The sequence below is a fragment of the Lissotriton vulgaris genome, chromosome 1_2 (assembly GCF_964263255.1).
Source record: "Lissotriton vulgaris chromosome 1_2, aLisVul1.2, whole genome shotgun sequence".
Classification (NCBI taxonomy): domain Eukaryota; kingdom Metazoa; phylum Chordata; class Amphibia; order Caudata; family Salamandridae; genus Lissotriton; species Lissotriton vulgaris.
This window is the reverse complement of record NC_141686.1, coordinates 21,580,210-21,607,145: the sequence shown is the minus strand read 5'-3', so window position 1 is coordinate 21,607,145 and position 26,936 is coordinate 21,580,210. Positions and strand designations below refer to the sequence as shown.

General features: G+C 44.8%; 1 protein-coding gene across 1 annotated transcript in view; it reads right to left on the bottom strand.

Annotated features, from left to right (window-relative positions):
- Positions 1–26,936, bottom strand: part of ATXN10 (ataxin 10) — a 1,037,424-nt gene that overhangs the window by 417,446 nt on the left and 593,042 nt on the right. The window lies entirely within an intron of this gene.

Sequence of the window (26,936 nt, the reverse complement as noted above, 5' to 3'; positions counted from 1 at the left end):
TTCCGTTGTAACACATGCGTGGTAAAGGCATGCGTTGCAACGGAATTCGTTGTAAGAACACATATTCGCTTTACATTGGTCAATCAGCTTTGTAGTCCCACCTTGTCTCATTTTGTAACCTCCCACAAGAACACCCCTTGTTACATGTGTTGTTACTTGGTAGGCTTTAATTACAACCTCCGAGCACTATTTTCTCAAACAAAGACATGCTCTATCCTAACGTTTCTTTTCAATCTTTATAGCACAGCACCAAACGCATTTGCAATGTAATAGGTCTTGCATTTGCAAGAGTTTACGCTATTTGCATTGTAAATGACAATGACTTTTATTTATCTGTTTTAAAAAGATTTGTCATTTACAATGCCATTCATAAATGCGAGACCTATTGCATTGCAAATGGTTGATGGAAGACCCTAGCTTCAAGTGTGATCAATCGTGCCTCATCACCAAAATGTCATAGTACAAAGGCGCACAAATAAACTTGCACGATACTTGAACTGCCACTAACTAGATCTGAACCTTGCTAATCACCAGTGTGGCCCACATTAAGAGAAATCCAGGAGCGCAAGTCAAGGTTTACAGCAAAGTCAGAACTGCATCAATGCTAGCGTTTCCTCAAGGTTCAGTATCACAAATCTGCAGAGACCATGTAGAGAGTGAGGCCGACACTGAGACTGAGATGAAAAACATGTATACTTATTTTCTTTTACAACCTGACAAATGGAAAAAAACTCTCATCACAGAATACTCAGAAATGAGTATCTGGAACTTGCTACCAAATCCAGATGACTACAAAGGTCAACCGATTTAGAGGCCTACCATGTGCTTAAATCATGAAGCAGTTAATCTATGTCCTAGGAATTTTGGTCTGCGATTTATTTATTTATTTATTATATTTATTATTACAATTTGTAAAGCGCATACGTATGCCTGTGGGTGTCTTGGCGCTGAGATTTCAGTTAGGAGTTCAGAGGGGTAGCAGCATATCACTAAAAGAGGCAGCATACTCATTACTGGTTGAACAGCCACGTCTTCAACAGTTTCCTAAACTGGAGAAGGGATTGACGCGATCTAATTGTTAATGGAAGAGAGTTCCAGAGTCTGGCTGCTGTCACCGTAAAGCGCCTATCTCCCCAGGTGACCGTCCTGGTGCCAGGTACCGCTAATTGATGCAGCATCGTCGATCTAAGCTGTCTGGACGGACGGTAGATCGAAATGCAAATGCTACTTACCAGTATGCATCTGTTCTTGGCATGTAGGGCTGCTGACATTCATATCTGTGCATAGATCGCCGCCTAGTGTTGGGTCCGGATGATTGCACATTGTTGTCCTGGAAGAGTCTTCGAAGTATCACGAGATAGGTGGCTCCTCCCCTGGACTACAGTGCGCATGGGCATCGCCTCCATCCCCAGATTGTTTTTAGCCATTGGCAGAGATGGAGTGAAGTATGTGAGTGATGACCATGCTATGAGCATATATATGTATGAATACTGCAGCTGCTACAGGCGCCGGGGAGAAGGGTGGGCGGTATGAATGTCAGCAGCCCTACATGCCAAGAACAGATGCATACTGGTAAGTAGCATTTGCAGTTCGAGGCATGTGGGCTGCTGAATTCATATCTGTGCATAGAATACATAGCAGTCCCTCCATTAGCGGCAGCCGCCCGTGCCAGCTGCAGCAGTCTGAAAAAGTGTTTTGAGAACAGCCTGACCAACAGCTGCCTGCTGTTTGGAGTGCACGTCTACACAGTAATGTTTAGTGAAAGTATGTGTGGTAGACCATGTGGCTGCTCTACAAATATCTTCTAAGGGAAAGTTACCTAGGAAAGCCATAGAGGCCCCCAACTTCCTGGTGGAGTGGGCTCTTGGTGGGATAGTGAGAGTGCGTTTAGCTTTAGCGTAACAGATTTGAATGCATTTCACGATCCACCTAGCGATCCCAGCTTTGGAGATAGCGTTTCCCTTGTGGTGTGAGGCAAAAGCAATGAAAAGCTGCTTGGTTTTGCGAAAATCTTTTGTCCTGTCCACGTAGTAAATCAAGGCTCTTTTAACGTCAAGGGTGTGGAGCATCCGCTCCGCCAGCGTCTCTGGGTTTTGGAAAAACACTGGCAACTCAATTGTCTGGTTCATATGGAATTGAGATACAACCTTGGGTAAGAATTTAGGGTTAGTGCGGAGTACAACCCTGTTAGCATGTACTTGGAAGAAAGGTTCTTGGATGGTGAGCGCCTGCAACTCGCTAACCCTCCGTAGCGATGTAATTGCTACTAAGAAAGCAACCTTCCAAGTCAGAAACTGAAGCTCACAAGAGTGCAGTGGCTCGAAGGGAGGACCCATCAGTCTTGTAAGAACCACATTGAGGTTCCATTCTGGAGCTGGTGGGGTCCTTGGTGGAATGACTCTCTTGAGTCCTTCCAGAAAAGCCTTGATAGCAGGGACCTTAAAAAGTGACAGGTGTTGCCTATTCTGGAGGTATGCTGCCATAGCAGACAGGTGAATGCGGATGGAAGAGTACGCCAAATTGCATTGATACAGGTGGAACAGGTAACAAATTATGTTTTGAATGGAAGCATCTAGCGGGTCAATACCATGGTTTACACAGTAAATGACAAACCTCTTCCATTTAGCCGCATAACAAGCTCTAGTAGTGGGCTTCCTTGCCTCCCGAATGATGTTCATGCAATCGGGAGGAAGATTGAGGTAGCCAAACTCTAGGACTTCAGGAGCCAGATCGCCAGGTTGAGCTGTTGCGGATCTGGGTGCTGAATGTCGCCATGGCTCTGCGTCAGAAGGCTGGAGTGAGATGAAGCCTTTGATGCGGCACCACGGAGAGTTCCAGAAACGTGGTGTACCATGGTTGGCGAGCCCACGTTGGAGCAACCAGGATGAGAGTCATCGAGTGCTGCCTGAGTTTGCGTGCCACCAGCGGTATCAGAGGTGCTGGGGGAAAAGCGTACGCAAATCTGCATGACCAGTTCATCCACATCGCATTGCCCTGCGATTGCGGGTGTGGGAACCTGGCGGCGAAGCTTTGGCATTTTGCGTTCTCCTTTGTGGCGAACAGGTCTATCTCTGGATGACCCCACCTTTGGAAGTACGGTTGGAATACTGATGGATGTATCTCCCACTCGTGCATTTGGTGGCTGTGCCTGCTGAGCAGGTCCGCCATCTGATTGTCCTTGCCCGGGAGATGCTCTGCCATGAGGAAGATGTTCCTCTGAATGGCCCACTTCCACATGCTCTGAGCCAGATGAGACAGCTGCGGAGAGTGGGTGCCCCCTGCTTCTGAATGTAGTACATGGCCGTCATGTTGTCCGTCCGGATCAACACGACCTTGTTGCACAGATGTACTTTGAATGCCTTCAAGGCAATGAAGATTGCCATCAGTTCCAAAACGTTGATGTGCATCTTCCTTTGCTGTAGTGTCCATAGTCCCTGCACTGTGTAGTGGAGTACATGCGCTCCCCATCCCTGGAGAGAAGCGTCCGTTGTCAGGATAATCTGTGGCACAGGCTCCTGGAACGGTCGGCCCTTGCAAAGGTTTTGTGGATTCCACCAATGCAGAGAGTTGTACGCCCGACCGCTCACCAACACTAGGTCTGTCAGTTGCCCATGAGCCTGAGTCCACTGACGTGCCAGGCACTCCTGAAGCGGACGCATATGTAGTCTCGCGTGCGGGACGATGGAGATGCAGGAGGCCATCATGCCTATCAACTGCATGAACACCTTCGCTGGAAGCGAGTGCTGAGGTCTGAATCGTTGGATCAGCGTTTGGATACTGGCGATTCTCACTGAATTTGGCTGCGCAGTGGCTGCCAGAGTGTCTATTGTCGCGCCCAGGTACTGCCGTATATGGGCGGGTTGGAGATGGGATTTTGGATAGTTCAGCGAGAATCCCAGATCGTGCAGGAGGTGAATTGTGCGGGACACATGGTCCGCGCACTGCTGTTCTGTCTTTGCCTGAATGAGCCAGTCGTCGAGATAGGGATAGAGGTGGACGTTCTGGCGTCGCAGATGCGCCGCGCCACAGTCGCCAGGCACTTTGTAAAGACTTTTGGCGCTGTGGTGACCCCGAAAGGCAGGACCCTGAACTGGTAGTGCTCGCCTTGAATCGTGAATCTGAGGTACTTCCTGTGGGAAGGATGCAGGGGGATATGAAAGTATGCATCTTTTAGATCCAACGTAGCCAGGAAGTCCCCCTGTTGAAGCAGAGGGAGTACCTGCTGCAACGCGAGCATATGGAAGTGCTCCGAGAGAATATAACAGTTGAGGGGCCTGAGGTCCAGGATGGGCCTGAGGGATCCGTCCTTCTTGGGGATTAGAAAGTACAGAGAGTAAACTCCTGTTCCCCTTTCTTGTAGTGGAACGAGCTCTATTGCCCCTTTTTGCAGCATGACTTGAACTTCCTGCTGCAACAAGCGCAAGTGCTCACCGGACATAGGACGGTTTCTTGGAGGTATGTTTGGTGGAGTGGAAGTAAGTTCCAGACAGTAACCTTACTGGATAAGAGATTTGACCCACCTGTCCGTGGTGATGGATCTCCACGCGGGCAGGAACTGCTGGAGTCTCCCCCCGACCGGTGTTGCGTGGTCGGGGGGCAGTGACAAGACGTCACTGCTTGTTGGCGGTGGTGGACCTGGAGCTGTTGTTTCCACGTCCCCTGCCCTTGATGTTGTTGCCTCTGTAGCCACCTCTACCCTTGTTGGTGTATGAGGTTTGGGTATTGCTCTTATAGTACTGTGTGGATTGCGATGCCTGACCCCTTGAGGTGCCTCTGGTATTGGAGAGGCAAAAGGAACCACCCCGAAACTGCTGAGACTGGAGGGCCCCCATAGACTTAGCAGTGTCTGTGTCTTTCTTCATTTTTTCAAGCGTCGCATCCACCTCGGGGCCAAACAAGTGGTCAGGATTAACTGTTTGGTTCAGGATGGTTGTCTGTATATCCGGCTTAAAACCTGATATCCTAAGCCATGCATGTCTTCTTAGCAACACACTAGTGTTGATCGCCCTGGAGGCTGTATCAGCCACATCCAACGCACATTTGATGGAAGCGTTTGTGATGAGCTTTCCCTCCTGAATTAACATTTCCCCTGCCTCCTTGTACTGGTCAGGCAAGTGCTGCAGCAGTGTTTCTAGGGTGTCGTAATGAGCCCTATCGTAGCGTGCAAGTAGGGCCTGCGTGTTTGAGATGCGCCAAATATTAGCTGCCTGTGCAGCAATCCGTTTCCCTGAGGCCTCAAATATTTTTGACTCTTTGTCTGGGGGAGGAGCGTCACCAGTGGTCTGTGAATTCGCCCTCTTGCGAGCGTTGGATACAACCAAAGAGTCCAGTGGCAGGTGTCCCTTGATGTATGTTGGATCCGAGGGCGCTGCCTTATATTTCTTGTCAATGCGTGGATTGACGACACGTGCCCGAGTGGGCTCTTTGAAGACCTCCGGCGAGTGCTTTAGCACTCCCTTGAGCATTGGCAATGTCTTGACTGACTTTTCAGCCACTGAGAAAGTGTCAAACAAAAAATCCACATCCACAGGATCTGAATGTAGCTCGACATCATGGTTAGCCGCAGCTCTCTCGATCAAAGCGTTGAAGGCTGCAGAGTCCTCCGTCGGTGAGGTTTTTGCCGCAAAGAGCTGCGGTCCTGACCCGACTGCGGGTCCTCCGGGTCGCCTCCGGCAGACCAAGGTTCATGTTCCTCCTCCGGATCCGAGTACGCCGGATAGTTGTACTCGACCTCCTCTTCGTCACCATCCCCCGTGTTGGAACGCGTTGGTGAACGTTCTAGGCCTTGTGGGGATGCCGGCGCTATAGGGGCCGAAGCACCCGCAGAGTCCTTCTTGTTTTTGAGAGGAATACGAAAATGTTCCAACACCGGCTCCGTGGTGATTTTCCTTTTGAGGAGGGACAGTTTCCCGGTATTGGCGTTGATGATGACCTCTCGACGCTCTTCTTCTGCAAGTGGCTGGAGCCGAGGCTTCGACACCACCAATGACGCTTTGGGCGTCGACGCCTCCTTCGAGGGCACGCCTGCCCCATGCCTCGGAGCGAAAGCCTTTGGCGTTGACTTCGGCGGCAGGGTGAAGCGTATAGGCGTTTGCGCCTTTGTCGGCTTCAGTGTGGGCTTCGACACCACATCCTCTGGTTCGGGAACCACAGCGTCCTTCCGAATCCTTTGCAGGGATTCCGCGACCTTCTTCGTTAAGGCTGGAGAGGGCTTGACCGGCTCGAGCGACTTCCCCGTTTCGGGAGTCGGGTCGGCGAGAGGCACCGTCTTCGGAGTCGACACATCACCATCCTTGGCCCCGACGGTCGGAGCCGGCGTAGCCAGAGCTCTGGAATCGCCTTGACGCTTCTTCGAAGCCTTCTTCGGGTCATCGACCTCGACCATCTTTGGCGCCGACGCGGCCGCGTCGGTCGACTTCGCCTTTGGCGTCGACCCCGAGGTCCCCGGGTCAGCCATCTTGGCGCGGCTCTTCAAGTCGGCCATTTTGAATTTTTAAGACATTGACGCCTCCAGAGCCTTCAGTCCCACCAGTGCAGCTTTCACTTTCGGTTTTGAAACCGGAGGTGTGGATCCCGATGGCTTCACTTTCGTTTTCGTTAACGGGAGTGGCGCATCAGAAATGTCCGTGGCCGGGCCCGGAGGCGGGGCTGCTGGATGAGTAACGAGGTCTTGGGTAAGGCCCGAAGGCGATCCCTCGACCTGGGCCGCATGAAGGGGGTTGACCCCTGAGTCAGTTTGGGGATGCTCTTCCTCCGAGCTATCCCCCACGGTGGCAATGGCCCCATCGTCGTCCCCTACCTCGTCGCCGGCTTCGTCAAACTCCTTGTCTCCCGCCTCGTAGGCATCCCCCTCGGACGCAGGGCTAGAGTCCGAAACCTGTAGGACATCGTCGTCTTCAACAAATTCCTCGAAGATGTTGTCCGGCGGGGGCGCCGGGGGCGCCGATAACTGGGCCTGGAGTCTAGCGGCCCGACGAATCTTGAGAGTCTTCTTACACCGGAACTTCGAGCAGGCCATACACCTGGCCTCATCATGGTCCGGTGACAAACATTTGTTGCACACAGGGTGCACATCGAGGTGTGAATACTTGGAGGTGCACACCGGGCACCTTTTGAACGGAGTTCGTTCCATGTCTGGAGCGTCGAGTAGGCCCGTCCGCGCCGAGAGCACGCGGATGGGTAGCAAGAGTTCGGAGCTGAGAAACAGACAAACCCGAACGAAAACGATACCGACGCCAAGCCTAAAGACCTTTTGGTCTCGAGTTAGAAAAGTTAATCAACTATCGATTCCGACAGAGGGAACCGAAACACATCCGAACCCAATGGCGGAAAAAAACAATCTGGGGATGGAGGCGATGCCCATGCGCACTGTAGTCCAGGGGAGGAGCCACCTATCTTGTGATACTTCGAAGACTCTTCCAGGACAACAATGTGCAATCATCCGGACCCAACACTAGGCGGCGATCTATGCACAGATATGAATTCAGCAGCCCACATGCCTCGAACGCTGTTCTTGGAGAAACTTCGGCCCTTGGTTATGGATCGCTTTGAAAGTCAGGCAGAGTGATTTAAATTTAATTCGTTTTTTGATTGTTAGCCAATGGTAACTTCTGATTGTTTGACTAATCGGTTTGAATTTAGGGGTCCTGGAGAGTACTCTTGCTGCCGCATTCTGAAGCATTTGTAATTTGGAGATTACCCGGGCTTGCGCATTGGCAAATAAGCCATTACAGTAGTCTAAAGAGAAGAGCACTAATGTGCTCACCACAGTTTTGCCAGCGCTTTCTGAGAGAAATGGGTAGAGCAAGTTCCGGCGATTTAAATGGTCCCAGCTTTACAGCTTGTGTTCTGCTGGAAAGAAACGAGGCAAGCAGGTCTTTTGCGCTGGATACAATGCCCAGTTTTCCGACACGGTCAATCAAGATGGAATGATTGACCGTGTCGAAAGCCACTGATAGGTCCAGCATTATAAGAACTGCTGTCCCTCCATGGTCTCTGATGGTTCTGATCTCATCAGCGGCTTTAATAAGGGCCGTCTTGGTGCCATGGAGCTTGCGAAAACCAAACTGTGAATCATCGAGCAGATTGTTTTGCTCAATATAGTTGGCCAACTGAACATTCATTGCCTTTTCGAGCACTTTGGCTAAAAACGGCAGACTAGCTATCGGTCTGCAATTCTTCAGTAGGTTTTTGTCTAGGGATGATTTTTTAAGAAGCGGTTTCAAAAGAGTATTTTTCAACATGTTCGGGTATATCCCTGACAAGAATATCACATTGCAGACTTGTGTGATAACTTTACTGATAGAATCAATTACAGGCAAATAGACTTTAGGGGGGCACGGGTCCAAGGTCGATCCTGTTTCTATAGATTGGATGATGTCCCTGGTTTGTTCCTCCTCCAGTGCTTCAAATTGAGCTAATAGGCAAGCAGGGGGATAGATGTGTGTCACTAGAGAGACGGGTGAGTCCTTAACAGAAAACTCAGAGTAAATGTCGTTAACTTTGGCAAAGAAGAAATTAGCCAAAGAATAACAGAGGACCTGCGATGGAAAGGGAGCTATATCTGAGGGCTTCCCAGCCAGTTGTTTCAATACATCATATAGCTGTTTGCTGGAGTTCTTAGCATTATCAATTTGATCTCCAAAAAACTTCCTTATGGTCTCTGTAATCATTTTTTTATAGATAAGATGTACCTCCTTATAACGTAGTTTGCTGACCTGATCTTAAGTGAAAGGTAAAGGGGAAGCGCAACTGGGACAGGTAGAGATTACCATTTGGGAGATGAACTCAGGATCATATTGGGGACAGATGCTACATTGGACTGACCTTAACTGTAGGAGATCGGTAGCAGAGTAGAAGAAGTGCTCAGCTGTCCCGTCTGGACCAGGGGTCATGGCCCTCGGCCCGGTCTCGGCGCGGACGGGCGCAGACGGGCTTGCCTTTGGCGCGCCTTCGGCGCGCCCGCCCGCTGTGCGGGCGACCTGACGTCATCCTTATATCCAGTGTGGAGGAGGGTGGGATGCGGACAGCAACTGGACCGCAACCCTTTCCCCCACCCAGTATGGCGGCAGTGAGCACTCTCTCCCCAGCGTCAGCACGTAGTCTGCTGCGCTGGGAGATGCGGTGCGAGCAGAAGTGAGGCTGCTTGGCTTAAAACTCGGCAAAAGCAGAACTTAAATGCCACAAACGAAAATGAAATGCACACTGTTTAAAAATCGCTAGCCTCCGGCTTCCCGCCTCAGAGGTGAGCCCAGATTGAAATGGATTAGTAAATCTGCACTTACCGGTGGATCATAAAAGACCAGGTAGATATGGCACAAAGTGGCAGCTGCTCATCACTTACAAGCAACAGACCAGTTTACGTCTGGGAAAAAAACCTAAAATATGTCCTTTTAATGTTCAAGGGTTAAATGAACTCTGTAGTTAAACTGAAAGGATTCCAGCAATCAAAAGGTGTTCCCACTATTGCAAATTATTTTAAAAAACAATACATCGCAATATCTGAATAATAGTATGTTGATATGAAAAATCTGCATAAAATTCAGCAGACAATTAGTTCACCTGGCTGTGCTTAGGCATGTCAATTTTTGTGCAGACCGGTCCAGACCGGTCCATGGGAACATTGTGTTTCTCAATCAGGCTTCTCAGTTACAACGAACACAGCATGACACTAGAACTTTATTTAGAATTGGGCCTACATGTTTTTGTTGGAAATCCGTTTAGCATAACAAAAAGGTGTACGGTGGGTTTATAAGTGTTATTCCAATTGCAAGTTCTGACTCTTAGATCATGGAGAGTCTGCGGGCTTAGATGTGAGGACAGTTCAATGATCCACATTTTAAAAAAAAAAAAACCTAGCTGGACGGGGAAAAAGTATACCCTTCATCCAATGTGAGATCAACAAACCAACCCACCGAGGGTCTACAAATTCTAACTATCTGATTAGCTTGCAGCAACTAAAAATGTTGCTGCGGCCAGTATTACAGGGTGATAGGCACTAAAGCCTGTCCTTGAAAAAGGTACCACAGTTGGAGATTCAAAAACGGGCAGGGAAGCTTTTGGTCTGGCTCTGTGCCCAGAGTTCATTGTGCAAGGCCAAAGCCTGCTGGTTGTGTAGAATGGATGCAGTCTCACATTAGATGTCTCCAATTCAGATCCTGTTGGTTCCGCTGGATCAGACTCTCTCATGTTAGGTATCTTATGAACAACATTAACCATAACTTATCCTTAAAAGATATATGTAATATGCCAGATGGAACAACTAAATCAAAAGAAATTCTAAAATTAAGATGTATACCATAAAACACAAGACATTCAGCATAACAAAAAAAGGCTACACCTAAAACAAACTGTTAGAAGACTGCACTTTCCTTCCAAAGATTACACTTCTTTGTCCTCTTTGAGGAAGAGTATCAGTGAATAAGGCCTTCTGCTCCAACAAATGCATTTTCTCAATGTAGGATCAATGCCAATTTAGCCAGATCGGAGGGTAACACATCTGTTCTGGGAAATAAGAAATGATGCCCAGTGCCACCGCCACCTCATCTAGAGCAGTGTGGCTGAGGATCAGGCCTCTTACATGCAGAGAAGGTGGCATGGATGACCACAAATTAGATCAGACCAAGGGAAGACAAAAAGTCTGATTTGCTAGGATACAGCATTTCGTGTCAGAACATCTCTTAAACACAATTAGCATAATTAGTTTCATCCCAAATTTCTCTGCCAGTTTCAAAATGGCCATTACAAAAGCCTGCCCCAAGTTAGGTGGGAGTCGACAGTTACGGTTGAAAAAGTGCCAAGGTATTCACCTAACATTACTCAGCACAACACCACAAATAATGTAATTCCTTTGAAATAGTTGTCTGTTTTATTACAGACAAAAGTTTGCAGCAAGTGAGTATTGAGTTGGCAAACCAAGTGTGAATACTCACCGCTTAACACAAGAATTAAGACCTGATTTACTTTCAATGGCCTACTGAATGCTTTCAATGTGGATCTAAGATTGGGACGGGAACAAGCTAATGACAGGTAAGCAATGGACCAGCCCATGAGCAGGTGATGAGTGACCCCTGTTTGAATCAGCAGGGGTGCATTCTGCGCTTGCTGAATTAGCCTGTGCTTTAACTGAAGCATACACAGACAGAAGCTATGCAAGTCTGACTTTACCAAAGCGACACAGATTAACCGCATCGCTGCGGCGGTTATTTTTCCGCTGTGCGGCTTTTTTCAAAAAGCTGCGTTAGATGACGAGCTCAGCTCGTCATCCGCACACGACCACCGTGGCTGATGACGAGCTGAGCTCGTCATCAGCAGCGAAGGGGTTAAAAGAGCGACATTGGGACTTGTAGTGTTAGAGTCTAAGATCAAGGAGACAGTTACTGCCAACACATTCGAGCACCTAGATAACTGACCTTAGGTACTTTGTTCGGGTCCACAAACAGATGGAGGCTTCAGACCATTACACAAACAAGAGGAACCGCCACTAAACTACAGGAAATAGTTGACCTGTACAGGATGAGTAACGGGGTAGCTTTAACATGATAAATAGAGTAACATATAATACACACCATAGATTTTTAAAGCAGCCACAAGACAAAGTAATTAAAAAAAATATATAAGGATGTCCAAGTGTAAGGGACTGTGCAAGGCATCAGTATCCAAAAGACATGGTACTCTACTTGCGTGGTGGTAACGCTTGATGCTAAAACAAAGAAAGTACATTATGGTGGGGAATTGAACAACTAACATAAATAAGCAAGCACACACATTTCTCATTAATGTCTTTTCAGTATCCAACTCAGCAGTTTTCTACAGCACTATGCGTCACCTTTGTCTTCTAAGAGGGTGACAGATGCCTTTAAGATGTGTTGCATGCAACAGTCAGCACAGTGCAGGTGGGATTCTCTGCAATGTTACTCAATTGAGACCGAAGCTGCGTGCACTGATGCCTGTAAGTCATGCTTGATAAGCTTGATAAGATTTGTTTTAAAGCCCTTCCTGAAGCACTGATGACAAGGTTCAGTCCTCACACTTGTGTCCAGGGCGCTCCAAGGCTGCTGCTCTGGCTTTCCAGTGATCGTTCCTCCATGATTCAGCTGCCTGTAGGTACACTGGTGGATAAGTTGGGCACTGAGAGGGTCCAATGTCTGCAGGTATCTTTACCCTTTGCCCCATTAATCTTTGTGAATGGTGCAGAGCGCCTTGGACGTGATGCTCACATTAACTGTGTGCCAAAAGAATGCTTCAAGAGTTGCTAACGCAATGGCACTTTCGCAGGCCTAAGTACACTTGATTTTTTTAACTGTGCATGTGAACTACAGTGTGTGCTCCCGCTTACAGCCTCGCACGTGCACTACCACTCCTCCTGAAGTCTAAAACCAGACATTTAGTCCTCTGGAGCCAGCCCAGGGCAGCTCCTGCTGGAAGGTAGCTCTTGCCCAGCAGCCCTCAAAGGAAGTGAGCGGGAGGAAACACAAAAATACAGTAGCTACCTGTGTCCTCTTATTACTAGCCGCAGAAGTAGCCATGACTCCTATCAGCTCGAGACAATGCCTTGCTGTTCTGCTTCCCTGCGATAACAGTAATGGATCCTAGGAAGTGACACTGTATTGGTAATCCTGTTACATGCCTAAAAGCGGCCATTCTCCGGCGTGACAATATCTGGCTTCTCTTGTGCCTCCGATAAGCGTCACCGTGCCTATAAAGTGACAACACACAGCCGATGCCTCTTTGTGCAGGGTATCTTGTTTAGGCTGTGAAAGGGCGCTGGAAACCACAATCCTGGAAGCGTTTTTTTGTCCAGCTCAAACTTGCAATATCATTTCCTCTTTGCAGACAGTTTTAACACTGAGAAAGATTTCACCGGATCTGGAGCGTCGACGAAGCGTCGCAGCCCAAGTGCTTCACGCTTCTCTTAGCCCAGCCATAAACACGTGGCTGCCACTTCCTGCTACCTTGTCCTGTGAGGGATGTGACGCCTCTGCGTGACTGGCGTGAGCACGTCCCTGCTAAAAGATATTAAAAAATAATAACCGGCCATTTTAACACCGGATCACGGCCACCCGAACACATACACACTGGCAACACACGTGTAAAACCACCGAGACCACAACTTGGAGAAGAAATAATCAGAAGCCAGCGAGATTCCCAAATTAAAATCCATACGTGTGAGTGAGACCATATGGCAATGGCAGCAGCGACAGATGTATTTCATAAACTTTTAACCTCACTTTAAACAGGCAGAGTGGTGGGGTGGTAGCGGGTGTGTGGGTTCAGGGGAGAGAACAGTGGTGGCTCTGTGCAAGGAGGTGCCTGCAGTCTCGGCCTGGCAGCCATGTACAAGTAGAAATAACTAGAAATAACAAGGATGCTGAATTTAAAATACGCACACAATATGAACATTTACCGATTTACTAGCTTTTTGTGTAATGGAAAATACTTCAGGAAGATGTAGCCTCGAACCTCCATCTAAACTCCCCGGGGCACAATATCCAAATGCAAAGAAAAACAAGCATTGGCATAGCCAAAAGGTCTCGCCTTTGGGGCCTTATAAGTGTTTAGCCATGCAACAGTTGATGTTGTTGCACCAAGGATATTGTGTTGCATAACTAAATACTTATAAGGTCCCAAAAGCGTGACCTATTGGCTATGCCAGTGCTTGTTTACTTAACTCACGGGACGGTTTCCAGATGACGTCACATAACAAAGAGTTGTCTGGTAGCCTTACAGTAGACCATCCTATTTACGTATAGAAACTCCAACAAGAACAATGCTGGATTGTCTAATAAGAATCTAAGATATACTTTTACTACTCTTTATCGAAGGAATTCAGAGACTTCCTGTAAGGAAACCTTCAGAATCAACGTGGAAGCATACATACCTCACTAGGAAAAAGCTAATCAGGGCAATCTGGGAATTGTAGCTTTGGCTCACTCCAAGAGTTAACAGGCAGCTCAATGTAATTAGGACATCATGTTTACCATTAATGTGTTGTTTACATAGCTGGAATAACCCAGGAGTGGAAACACAGTGTGCGGATGCCCTGGAACTAGATAGGTACATTACTCGCTTCAGTTTGTACAATGGCACCAATACACTAGGCAGCTATAGCTTTTTAAATTATAGCCAGGACTGGAGCTTTGGTAATTGTATTTTGTTCGTGGATAAATAATACTCTATGTCCTAAGGAGTGCGTGGTTGGAAGAATGTCACCAGTGGCAGATTAGCCCAGCACCATGTGACTCTGGGCAATAGCTTGCTTAATCTTCCCAGCGGCCCCCAGCGCCTAGAGACCCTTACGGGTGATTGTGCGCTTTACAAATGTGGATTATTATTATTATTATTGAGTTGTCACATGATACATAAGGGAAGTGTCTTGACGTTTTGCGTGTAAACCAGAGCGCTTATTCTGTCAGCACCTGTGGCATAACATTAGGCCATGGCTGTCAGTAAGGCGAACTGCAGAAACAAAATACACTAATCACCAAAACAGACTCCCAGCCAGTGCAAAAAAAGTTTGTTCCCCCCAAGGGATACTAATCACTCAGACATCCTCATAAAGAATAAGAGTTTGTGGAAGAATAATTTCTCATTGGGTGGGATGAACTGAACCTCAAGAAAATAAAGCAAGCAAGAAAGAGTCAGTTATAAAGCCAATGGCAGGCAACGGGCAGAATGCATTCCCAGGTCAACTTTCTGAAACTTCCTGAGATGTCTTTCGCTTAACACATGCCTCTGATGACTATTTTAATATTCTATGAAATTCGATAGTTTGGAATTTTTTCTCAGAACTGCACATATATTTACAGTTTTAAACACTGAAGTTGCAATGTGCCCCCTCAGTCTGTGACAGTCCATTCCGAAAGTCATATCCAGTCCATTGTTTTGCTCTCATTCCTTTTTTAGGTCTCGCGACCTATCAATGTGCGCAAGCGCATTGAGCGGAGCGAGAATTCAAGTGCTCGAAATCCTCGTCAAAACAAGGGCTTCTTGCGCTGCGGTTTTCATTAAGTTCAGGTGAATCACGTGACCAAACAAGCACGCGCATTCACGGCCGCACAGCACATCAAAGGGCTTCGCCCAGCATGCGCTCTGCGGCTTCTCCTCCCCTAATTTAATCATGTCTGGCCGGCCGTACTTTCAGTTTCCCGGCCGGCCGCTCTTAACGCTTGTTTGTAATTGACCTTTACCAGGTTTGAAAAATGTTGCCAGCTCTTTCTGACGAACAGCGGGTAAGGGGTTTGTCATTTCACAGCATGTTACCCTAAACTATTTTTTTCACATACGAGTTTAATTTAAAATTGCTTTTCATATGGTCATGTTGATGAACTGCAGTGAAGTGCCAACGTTTACATTTATTGCAGCCTTTCATGTGACCGCTTATGTTTTTCCTGTCCATTAACAAATATAGTCGAGTTGTCTGTTCCATCTTTACTGAGCAATTTGAACTTGGATGTAAAGAAAAGCATGTGTTGTTTTCTCGCGACTCTTCAGAAGTATGCCGTACATTTCCAGTGTAAAGGCGTTCATGGTCTGAGTACAGTTATATCGCTATTGCTGGAGGGGGGTAACCGTTTTGAACTATTTCATCAGTGATGAACTGCCTCCTTGAGAGGGTGTTAAGGGCAAACATGCTCTATAGCGACGTTGAGCAGAGCAGTAGCAAGCGCGTAGTAAACTTCCCGAAATAAGTTTTGCTTTTTCATTGAACCCTAGATGTAGCAAAGTTGACATCTACTGAATTGACATGACTGCACCAGTGTCCTTTCTAACTGGCCGTTGAGCTTTTTTTTTCTTCTTTTTTTCCCTTTTCTTTAACCACTCTTTCTTGAAAAATCGAATCTACAGCACGTGATTGATAACCGAATCAAAAACTCGCAAAAGAGTTGAGGCAAGTCTTCCTCAAAAGTCAATCTGCTTACATAACATGGTTTTCGTCATGCAACATAGGGGTAATAATTGTTACTGCCAAATGATCAACTTGCCCCCACATTTGATCACTTCCTGGTGACCTCCTATGCAGCGGATTAGCAGCAGGACGGCCGCACAGCACATCAAAGGGCTTCGCCCAGCTTACGCTCTGCGGCTTCTCCTCCCCTAATTTAATCATGGCTGGCCTGCCATACTTTCAGTTTCCCGGCGGCCGCTCTTAACGCTTGTTTGTAATTGACCTTTACCAGGTTTGAAAAATGTTGCCAGCTTTTTCTGACGAACAGCGGGTAAGGGGTTTGTCATTTCACAGCATGCTACCCTAAACTATTTTTTTCACATACGAGTTTAATTTAAAATTGCTTTTCATATGGTCATGTTGATGAACTGCAGTGAAGTGCCAACGTTTAAATTTATTGCAGCCTTTCATGTGACCGCTTATGTTTTTCCTGTCCATTAACAAATATAGTCGAGTTGTCTGTTCCATCTTTACTGAGCAATTTGAACTGTGATGTAAAGAAAAGCATATGTTGTTTTCTCGCGACTCTTCAGAAGTATGCCGTACATTTCCAGTGTAAAGGCGTTCATGGTCTCAGTACAGTTATATCGCTATTGCTGGAGGGGGGTAACCGTTTTGAACTATTTCATCAGTGATGAACTGCCTCCTTGAGAGGGTGTTAAGGGCAAACATGCTCTATAGCGACGTTGAGCAGAGCAGTAGCAAGCGCGTAGTAAACTTACCAAAATAAGTTTTGCTTTTTCATTGAACCCTAGATGTAGCAAAGTTGACATCTACTGAATTGACATGGCTGCACCAGTGTCCTTTCTAACTGGCCGTTGAGCTTTTTTTTTCTTCTTTTTTTCCCTTTTCTTTAACCACTCTTTCTTGAAAAATCGAATCTACAGCACGTGATTGATAACCGAATCAAAAACTCGCAAAAGAGTTGAGGCAAGTCTTCCTCAAAAGTCAATCTGCTTACATAACATGGTTTTCGTCATGCAACATAGGGGTAATAATTGTTACTGCCAAATGATCAACTTGCCCCCACATTTGATCACTTCCTGGTGACCTCCTATGCAGCGGATTAGCAGCAGGACGGCCGCACAGCACATCAAAGGGCTTCGCCCAGCTTACGCTCTGCGGCTTCTCCTCCCCTAATTTAATCATGGCTGGCCTGCCATACTTTCAGTTTCCCGGCGGCCGCTCTTAACGCTTGTTTGTAATTGACCTTTACCAGGTTTGAAAAATGTTGCCAGCTTTTTCTGACGAACAGCGGGTAAGGGGTTTGTCATTTCACAGCATGCTACCCTAAACTATTTTTTTCACATACGAGTTTAATTTAAAATTGCTTTTCATATGGTCATGTTGATGAACTGCAGTGAAGTGCCAACGTTTAAATTTATTGCAGCCTTTCATGTGACCGCTTATGTTTTTCCTGTCCATTAACAAATATAGTCGAGTTGTCTGTTCCATCTTTACTGAGCAATTTGAACTGTGATGTAAAGAAAAGCATATGTTGTTTTCTCGCGACTCTTCAGAAGTATGCCGTACATTTCCAGTGTAAAGGCGTTCATGGTCTCAGTACAGTTATATCGCTATTGCTGGAGGGGGGTAACCGTTTTGAACTATTTCATCAGTGATGAACTGCCTACTTGAGAGGGTGTTAAGGGCAAACATGCTCTATAGCGACGTTGAGCAGAGCAGTAGCAAGCGCGTAGTAAACTTACCAAAATAAGTTTTGCTTTTTCATTGAACCCTAGATGTAGCAAAGTTGACATCTACTGAATTGACATGACTGCACCAGTGTCCTTTATAACTGGCCATTGAGCTTTTTTTTTCTTTTTTTTTTTCCTTTTCTTTAACCACTCTTTCTTGAAAAATCGAATCTACAGCACGTGATTGATAACCGAATCAAAAACTCGCAAAAGAGTTGAGGCAAGTCTTCCTCAAAAGTCAATCTGCTTACATACCACGGTTTTCGTCACGCAACATAGGGGTAATAATTGTTACTGCCAAATGATCAACTTGCCCCCACATTTGATCACTTCCTGGTGACCTCCTATGCAGCGGATTAGTAGCAGTGTTTTTTTTTTTAACTGATGTGTAATACCTTGAAGTTGAAGAAAGGGAGTGTTAATATGATTTTACATCAACACGTTCGATGACACTAAGGTAGGATTTTGATGTTCTCTTTCTGACTGCAAGTGACTAAGTAAATATCTTTTAAAAGCCTAAAAAATTCACCAACTAAAATTTTGGTCAAATCGAATATTTTAGCAAAATGTATATGGATATCGGCATGAGCAGGGATGTCAGGCTGGAACACTCATTAAAAGTAGTCAAGACATTCCCAGAACGCAGACCACAGGATGATGGACTAGGGTTTGGGGCATCGCAGAGGACTTACGTTGGATAAAAGGAAACAGGAATTTTGAGGTGGTAGACCTAGAGTTGATGGTCTTTTATATATATTTTTTTTAAACATTTTTTATTGAAGAAACAAAGCAATTTTCATACAGTATTATTGGCATGACGTGTATATAGATCACATTCTTAAGCATATAAACATTTCCATCAGTTTCATGGTTCCACACCCGGACACCACTCTGTCCCACTTCCTCCCCATCCTCGCCTGTGTTAAACAGATTACTGTGACCGATTATTTTAGTTGCTCTCATCCGATTCATAATCCTCACATATATGTCCCGGATGTTGATGGTCCTTTTGATTAATAAATAAAATGTGCACAATCAAGAAGTTAATAGTCTGTAGTTGGCTAGAAAGCTTTTTAAACGGAGTTTCTGTTTTTTTATCAGCAGTAGTATCATAGTCCGATTTTAATCCAGGATGCCGGGTATACCAAAGGATTTTTTAGGTCTCGCCTTTTCCATTCCGAAGGAATGGGAAATGGCGAGAATTCAAGTGCTCAAAATACTCATGAAACCACAGGTTTTTTCTGGTGTTTTTCTTCGAGTTCACATGGCCACAGGCACGTGCTTTTGGGCCATAAACTTTCACGGCCATATGTTCCCCAATGTCCCTCCCACCCTTCCTTTGATCTTGCTGCGAGTTCTTACAGGCTAATGGCCCTCCCCCTCCCCCAGCACAGAGCGCGCATCGCTTGTTTTTTTAGAGCGGTGTGCTCTCACAAGCACTACTTCCTACTTGTCTTTTTTTAACATTAAATAATGGCGGCCGCGCATCTTGTCTTCCTAGCTATGATGCTCTCATAGCATACCCTGATGGGGTATTCTGACACTTTGAATTAATGAATTTGTTCCGAGATTATTTTTTTCAGTTAATTTGTGGGCTTCTAAGCAGTCCTTTTCCATCACTCCGCTGCTCTCTATAGGTGTCACATTTGCGAAAGTTAAAACTATTGACATTGTAACTGACAAAGCTATTAATTTTGCTATTTTCAAAACCATCACGTAAATTAAAAAAGTGTCATTTACAATACCAATCGCTCAAACTTTCCTAATGCGAAAAGTTAAAAGTATGGGTATTGTAAATCACAAAACAAAAAAATAAAATGTCATTTAGAAAACCAATAGCTCAAACTTTCCTACTGCGAGATCTATTGGCAACGCCAGTGCTTGTCTTGTTTGCCCATGATTTCTAACACAATTGGGTTACTTCCTTTTCACCTGCTTTTGTTTTCAGGGATGGCAGGGGCTTTCAGTTGGTATGATCAACAGTAACCATGCAAGGTGCTTTTTCATCATAATATTAGTACTACTTCTAAAACGATTACTGCTACTAATACCACTATTACCACAAATAATAATATAAATAATATTAAGAAAACTAACAAGGGCCCTCTTGGGGAACAGACTATAACAGCTGAATTAAGCTGAACCCTCTGAAAGAGTACCTGGTCAACTTAAATAGGCATGGACACCACAATATTGTGGTCCTCACGTAACGCACCTGGTGCTATGTAAAGCGCTCTGATACCCGATATTGGTCAATTTCGCGCTACATAAAACTCCGTAAAATAAAAAATTAATATATATATATATGGCATAGTATATACTTTTGATGAAAAGGCCAGTATGTTTGTTGCATCTTTTATAAAGCCTGCCCACACGTCTTCACTTTGTGAACAAAAACAAATGTAAATCCATCATGTTATCAAGAATGCAAAGTAAAAGAAAAAAATACACTAGAATTAGTGACAAGCAGTGTGCCTTTCTTTATTTGGTGACCAGCTAAGGCATCCAAACAGCAAGCAATAAAGATATAAATCAGCAATTTAAATGTTGTTGCGTCAGCAAAATAACTACATCAAAGAATATGCACAAGGCCTCCATTTCAAGACACGAGTCTTGTGTTGCATCTGCCATTTTACAAAAGGGACTTCTTGATCCCATCAACTAAACTGATGAGAGCAAATATGGAAAATGTAAACATCCTAAAAATACCAAGCCTTTGAAAACCACGAGAGCCAATAGCTGATGAGATCTGAACAAAAGTTCATTCTCTCCCTACACTTTCTGATACTTTTCGATATATTGGATATATTGTTGATGAAATCTCTCACAACAGACAGGTAAAGCGGTCTATAGTAAAAATGTAAAAAGTGTGTCAGGGTAGACAAGACTATATAAAAAAAACACACAAAAGTTGAGAAATGCATTCAATTATTCTAAACGCTGGGAATCAGTCGGGTAGAATTCTAACCCAAGCCGCACCCAACTAAGGAGACTCAATCGGGCCAAAATCTGTCTTGGTCTGCTTGTGTTCGGTGTTCAGAGAGCACTTGGCTTGCAGTTCATGCTGGACTGTTCCGAGTGAACCAGGACCAAGACTGATTTGCAATTGGCTGGTGAGATGGCTTGGAGGGCAAAAGAACGATGGGCTGGAGTGGTACCCCGAGTGAGCTACAAAAAGGATGTTTTTGACAACATCTGCCTCTCATCCTACTATTAAACCTACAAATAAGACAGACAACGGGAATATACAGCACCAGTTTGTCTCTGCCCTCTGTTATGTAAAAAAACGCCTTTATATAGAATTAAGATGAAGTTGTTAATGGTATGTTAATCCCTTCGATGCTCATGACGAATAAATCGGGATCAGCACAGGAGGGGAAAACCATCAGCATTGATGGTGTTAATGCAATTTCTTGTGGAACGTTTTCTACCATCAATCTCTGGGAGTGTAGGAGGAAAGAAATAGGTAAGACTGCACCCCACTCAATTATCTGTCAATCAAAAAGAGCTTTACCTAATCCATAAAACATCAGTGTGCTAGACCAGTAGCCGGAGTCTGATATATCATTAACAGTAGCTATCCCCTGAATGTGTGAAATAACACTATTCCCTAGGTCGAGATGTATAAATTTGGAAACAAAAATGATGTACACAGGCCACCACTCATTACAAACAGAAAGGTGTGAGAGCAGAGAGAGTGCCTCACGGTTGCAACACCCAAGGGGGTTCCCGGCTAACAAATCACAGGCACAAATATGGTGACAATCACATAGAGATGCTGCAACATGCACCTCCAGACAACAAATGGCATCAGATTTCACGCGAAACATACAGACCTCATCGGTCACTCTCTCTGTGTGAAGACAAAAGAAGTGCACAATAAAATTCAAATGTGCACAAGTGAGAATAGTGACAAACAAACAAACAGTGAACAATTACAAACACTATTGTGAAAAATGTGTGTAAATACACCTATGACACCAAACGGAAAAGATAAAATCCTGGTGAGGTTTTGCTGGCTATCTATCTTTTATTCCGGTGCGGCAAAGCCTCCCAATTAAAAAATGGTTAATTGTATACCATCATTGTTTATTTAGAGCCAACATGTTTCGTTGCTCCAGTTTCAGCAACTTCATCAGGCCAAAGATGGGGTTCTCTATTCTCAGCCTTCACACCTTATTAATAAACAGACCTTATGATTGCCACGTCTTCACGTACCGGCAATCATGTATCGGAACCCGTGTTACCTGATCACGTGTCCACATCGGGCTCTGAGTGTCTCGAGCCCCTAATGACGAGTTCCCTCCGGCGCTTCTGAGGATCGTCGGAAGCGCCGGAGGGACTCGGCATTAGGGGCTCGAGGGGCTACCCACACCCTACTATGCACAACGGTCATCCAAGAGAGGGGTCACAGTGGAGAGGCCAGTTCCTCCACACATCTTACTATGCATAGCGGTCATCCGATAGATAGGTCTGAAAGGAAAGGGCAGTCCCTCCTCACACCCTAGTGTGTAAACCCATTATGCATGAGAGGGTTGCCACTGCAGAGGCTAGTCTTTTTCATATAGTGCTATTTCCCTTCAATACTGTTTCAATCTCACAAGAGTAGATGGAATTTTCATGGAGTGAAGCTTGCTGCATGAGGCTCCTTCGATACCTCAAGGCCCGTAGGGAAATTACTGGGCCAGCCGCAAGGTGTTTTACGGTTCCACAAAAGTCTCACCTGATCTTATGGGGAGAAGTAGGGGGAAAAAAATGCCAAGGTCAATCAATAGTTAACATTCTTATTACATGGTTCAGTTAATTATTTAATCAATGGATTTGTAGAACACTTCTTGTCACCTGTGAGGGTATTCAGGTGCTGGCAGGGTTCAGTTGAAGAATCAAATAGCCAGGTCTTCAGGGACTTTTTGAAACTCTGGGAGAGAAGGGGAGATCGGAGATAAAAGGGTGACTCATTCCATGTCTTGGTTTTTAGGTAGGAGAAGAAGCGACCTCTGCATCTGTTTGTCGGATGTGGAGGGAGGTTGGGGGGTTTAGAGAAAAGAAAGCGGAGTGGAGGTGTCTGGTGGGCTGATGGAAGTTCAGGCAGTGGTTCAAGAAGGCATTTGGTAGACATGGTTGAAGAAACGCTGTGATGTAATTTGCCGTAGAGCCAGATATAGCTCAGGTTGTCCTGGGTGCTTTGGAGAAGAAGGAGGTCTGTTTGAGTTGTGCTCAGCAGATGTAACTTGGGGTTTCATTACGATAGCGGACATACTTGAGTCTGTCCGACATCGTCATGGGAATTGGGACCGTCCACCTATATGGCGGCAGTGCCGACCACGGTGGCAGTCGCATTGGGCATGTTTACCATTGTGGTGGGCGCAATGGTAAAGATGAAGGTATTACATTTCCCTGCACTACGTTGCAGGCACCATGCCGTCCCTGCCACATGGTGCAGGCCCCCAGTACACCCACACCTAACCCCAATACAAGGGGGGCCCGCAATGGGCCCCCGAAGTCAATCTCCGCCAGCCTGTGAATGGCGGTTAAACTGCCATCCACTGCTGGCGGAGATGAAGCATAATATGGCGGATGAAGCCTGCTAGGCACTGCCACCATTCTGGGTATGCTTTCCGGGTACACCAGGCAATCGTTCCGATTGCCTGTGGCAGACCTGTAAGGGATGGAATTCCCGTCTGCCAGCAAACCGCCTGCCATCATAATATGGCAGGCGAAGAATGGCTGCAATTTGGCAGTGAGTCCGCCACTGGCAGCCGGTAGCGGATTCACCGCTATCGTAATAAGCCCCTTAGTTTGGAACCTGAAAGAGATTGGTGTTTTCAGCTGCATTTAAGAAACTGCTGCAAGTCCGGTTATTTAATAATATATTTTATGAACTATGTTAAGAACGTCAGTAAGGGTATTACTGTTGATAAACCTATTCTACACAAGGTTTACTGAGTAAAAAGCTGTTTGTAGAGGTGTAGATTTCTAAATATACCCTTTAAGAAGTAGATTATAATGTAGAGCGATATCAGCAAGTATTGCATGCTGTGTTAAAAAATGAACTGTTTAATGTTTATGTAGTTATAAGCAAAAGAAGCAGTGTTTCTCAAACTACAAAACAAAGGATCTGCAATCTGTTCAAACAAGTCCTAGTGTTTTTATAAACTTTACTGTACACATATTTCCCCCCTGGAGATGTTTGAGTGGAGATATTCCTAATTATAGAGTAAAACACCATGCTCACTGTTAGGAAAGGTGTGTCTAGAGGAATGTGTTACTTTATAATCTTTTATGTAACCAGGGTTTGTCGCATGTCATAATTTAATTGTGAAAAAGGAATGTACTGGTTGAGGGTGTGGAATTTTTCAGGAGAAAGGAATAACAAGTTAGTGGACACTAGATATAAATATGTGATTGTGGGTGAAAGATGTAGAAATGTTTATAGAATGACATCAATTATAGACCATTATGTAAGTATTAACTTTCTGATTGTTTTGCCTTTTTATAGGAGGAAAGTGGAATACACAGATTATAAAAAAGAAAAGTACCATGTATATATGGAGGACAGCAGTGTCAGTATAAGAATTTATTGTATAGTTAATAAAAACCATTAAAAAAGTGAAGGTAAATTAGTTCAAAATTCATTAAAAAAGATTAAAAAGTATTTATATTCATGGAATGTCAGATGTGAAACTCACTACATCGACCAGTTTTATATTAATTCTATACAAGAATTGGTCTTTTTTCAGAGATTGAATGTCAGTGTAAATCGATCCATTTGCTGTTACAAAACAGTTCGTACAGCTCTTCCTTCTCAAGATTTGGTTGATTTGCTGCGAGTTATGTAAAACCATTAAATGGCGAAAGATAGCTGGTGCAATTTCTTGCCTAAGAGTCGAACAAGGGTTCTTATTGCCTCTTTACATTACATCTTGATCTAAATTTTTAACAACCTTTTACAATGACACCTCTTTTGTTCTCAAAGTTCATAACAAACTTGACTGATCTACAAATGAATTGTGGATCCGAAGTACAAAGAACTTGTATGATGGCGGATCGACAGGTACGTATTCCATAGTCGTTGAATTTTGCCTTTAACCAACGTCGTCGTTCCTGGTCTAGTGTGGGACAGATGCAAAATAGGTGGATAAAGTCTTGTTTTATGGCACCACATAAGTCACACTCCTTGGTGTCTGGTTTCCTCCAATCTGGTTGATCTGCATTTGATGGCAGGTTTTCCATCCTTTAGCTAAGGTATTTCAGTTTGACGAATGATGAAAAGGATAACCCAAAATAGATTGCGGGTTTTGGCATAGTGTATGATTGAATTACCATCCAGGCATGTGCGCGATGACTGAAGATTGACTTGTCATTGATTAGCGAATGCCTGTTTGCTGCCCTTTTAACGACTTGCTTGCTTAAATGATGATACAGGTAGCTTAGTTTGCCACAATGATGCAAGTTCGGTGGTTTCAAGGGACAGGTTTATGGAGGAGAAAAAGAAAAGTTGTTTGCTTTTCAGGAAACAAGAAAATATAACTGTATGGAAAATCAGGAAAAAAACTATTAATTGGAAAACTAATCATGTTCGTATTGCCTAGAAGGACGTTTGTGGTCTTGCACAACCCTGTCATGTGAAGGTCTACTTGTCTGTAATGAAACAATTAGCTGCTTACATCAGCATTAAAAAAGAGCCTTATTAAGTGAAGCAGGATTGTGGTGTTGTTCAGCAGTAAGTACCAGAGCAGGCACAGTGCATTCAAGTTGAAAGGATATGTAAGCAGATGAACAGCTATCCCGTTCAACAGCATGAGCTAATTCTGTCTGAGCTATCCTTTGTGAACTTCTTTTTAAAAAAGCTGAAACTTTTTTGCCGACCTGGTCTTGTATAAAAGAAAATGCCACACCAAAGATTATATGGCAAACTGAGGTGCTGCAACTACATCAGGCTGCTTATCATAATCTGATGAAAACATTATAAATTATTGAAGTTGATTTTGTTTATTTTACAATTGTTGAATAGTTGTTGTAGTTTTAGGTTGTTAAATGATTTTGTAATAAAAAAATGAAAGTCACTCCTGATTTGTTTATTTAATAGTTGTATAGATTTGAATATAATTACAGTATTGTAATGTTGACTAAAACTGCCAGTTCCATCTTCAGGGAGTGCAGAAGTGCTTTTGCATGTTTATGTATCTATATGGTACTATGCACATATTTAATGCTACAGAGAGTTGGTGATGGAGAAGTAATTTATTTGAATACCCTAGAATGTTGACTTGAAATGCAACAGTGAGGACTCAGTAGAGAGGTCAGGGCTTGTACAGACCTCTCATACAAGATAGCGATCTTGGTACAGAGGCCAGTGGATCTTCATACTTTACAACACACTGCTATCAGCTGTTGCAGATATAATATTGGAGTGGAGAGTCATTTGGCACATGTTACTATATGTGTTTGTGACTCTGGAGAGAAGCTTCAGGGGAGACGTCTATCGCTGTCTGCACCCTAGTACTCATGTCTGTCCTCATTGCGAGATGTTTTCGGGAGAGCTGAGTGTATCCTCACATTCAGATATGCACGACAGTTGTCCAAGAGACAGGTCTCAGCAGAGAGGATTCTCCATTCTATACCTTACAATGGATATTCATCATTATAAAGAAAGGTATGAGCTGAGAGAGCAGTCTACTTTGCAAATGTGTTAGTCTGGGGAGTTGTCCGACTTGACAGGCAGGCAGTGTGTCTCCATACTCAAGTTGCTATAGTTGTTATGCAAGATAGAGTTGTCAGCATATAGGGAATTTCTTACGCACACCTTACTTGTACAGCCCCTTTTAACACCCTAATTTGTACACCCATCAGCCAAGAGACAGGTCACAGGAGAGGGACAGTGTCTCTCTACATTCTATTAAGCAGACTTATCATCAAAGGGAGATGTGTCAGCATAATAGCCAGTTTGCCCCCACAACCTACTACGTATACCTGCCAGCATGTGAAGGGATATGAGCAGAGAGGTAGGTTTTTCTAAGACTACTACAGACACCTCATCCCCTCGGAAGATCTATTAGTGAACAGGGCACTCCCTTTTCAGTTAGTACTGTATATCCCTGTTGCTCTAGGGAGAGGTGTGAGCAGAGGCGCCACTCCTTGCCCACACCGTACTACACATCCATGTTGCCCTAGAGATAGGTGTTAATAGAGAGAACAATGTTTCCCTACACAGTATTGCATATGTGTCATTTTGGGGACAGATGTAATTGGACAGGCAAATCCATTCCCACACCCCAATATAGATGGTTATT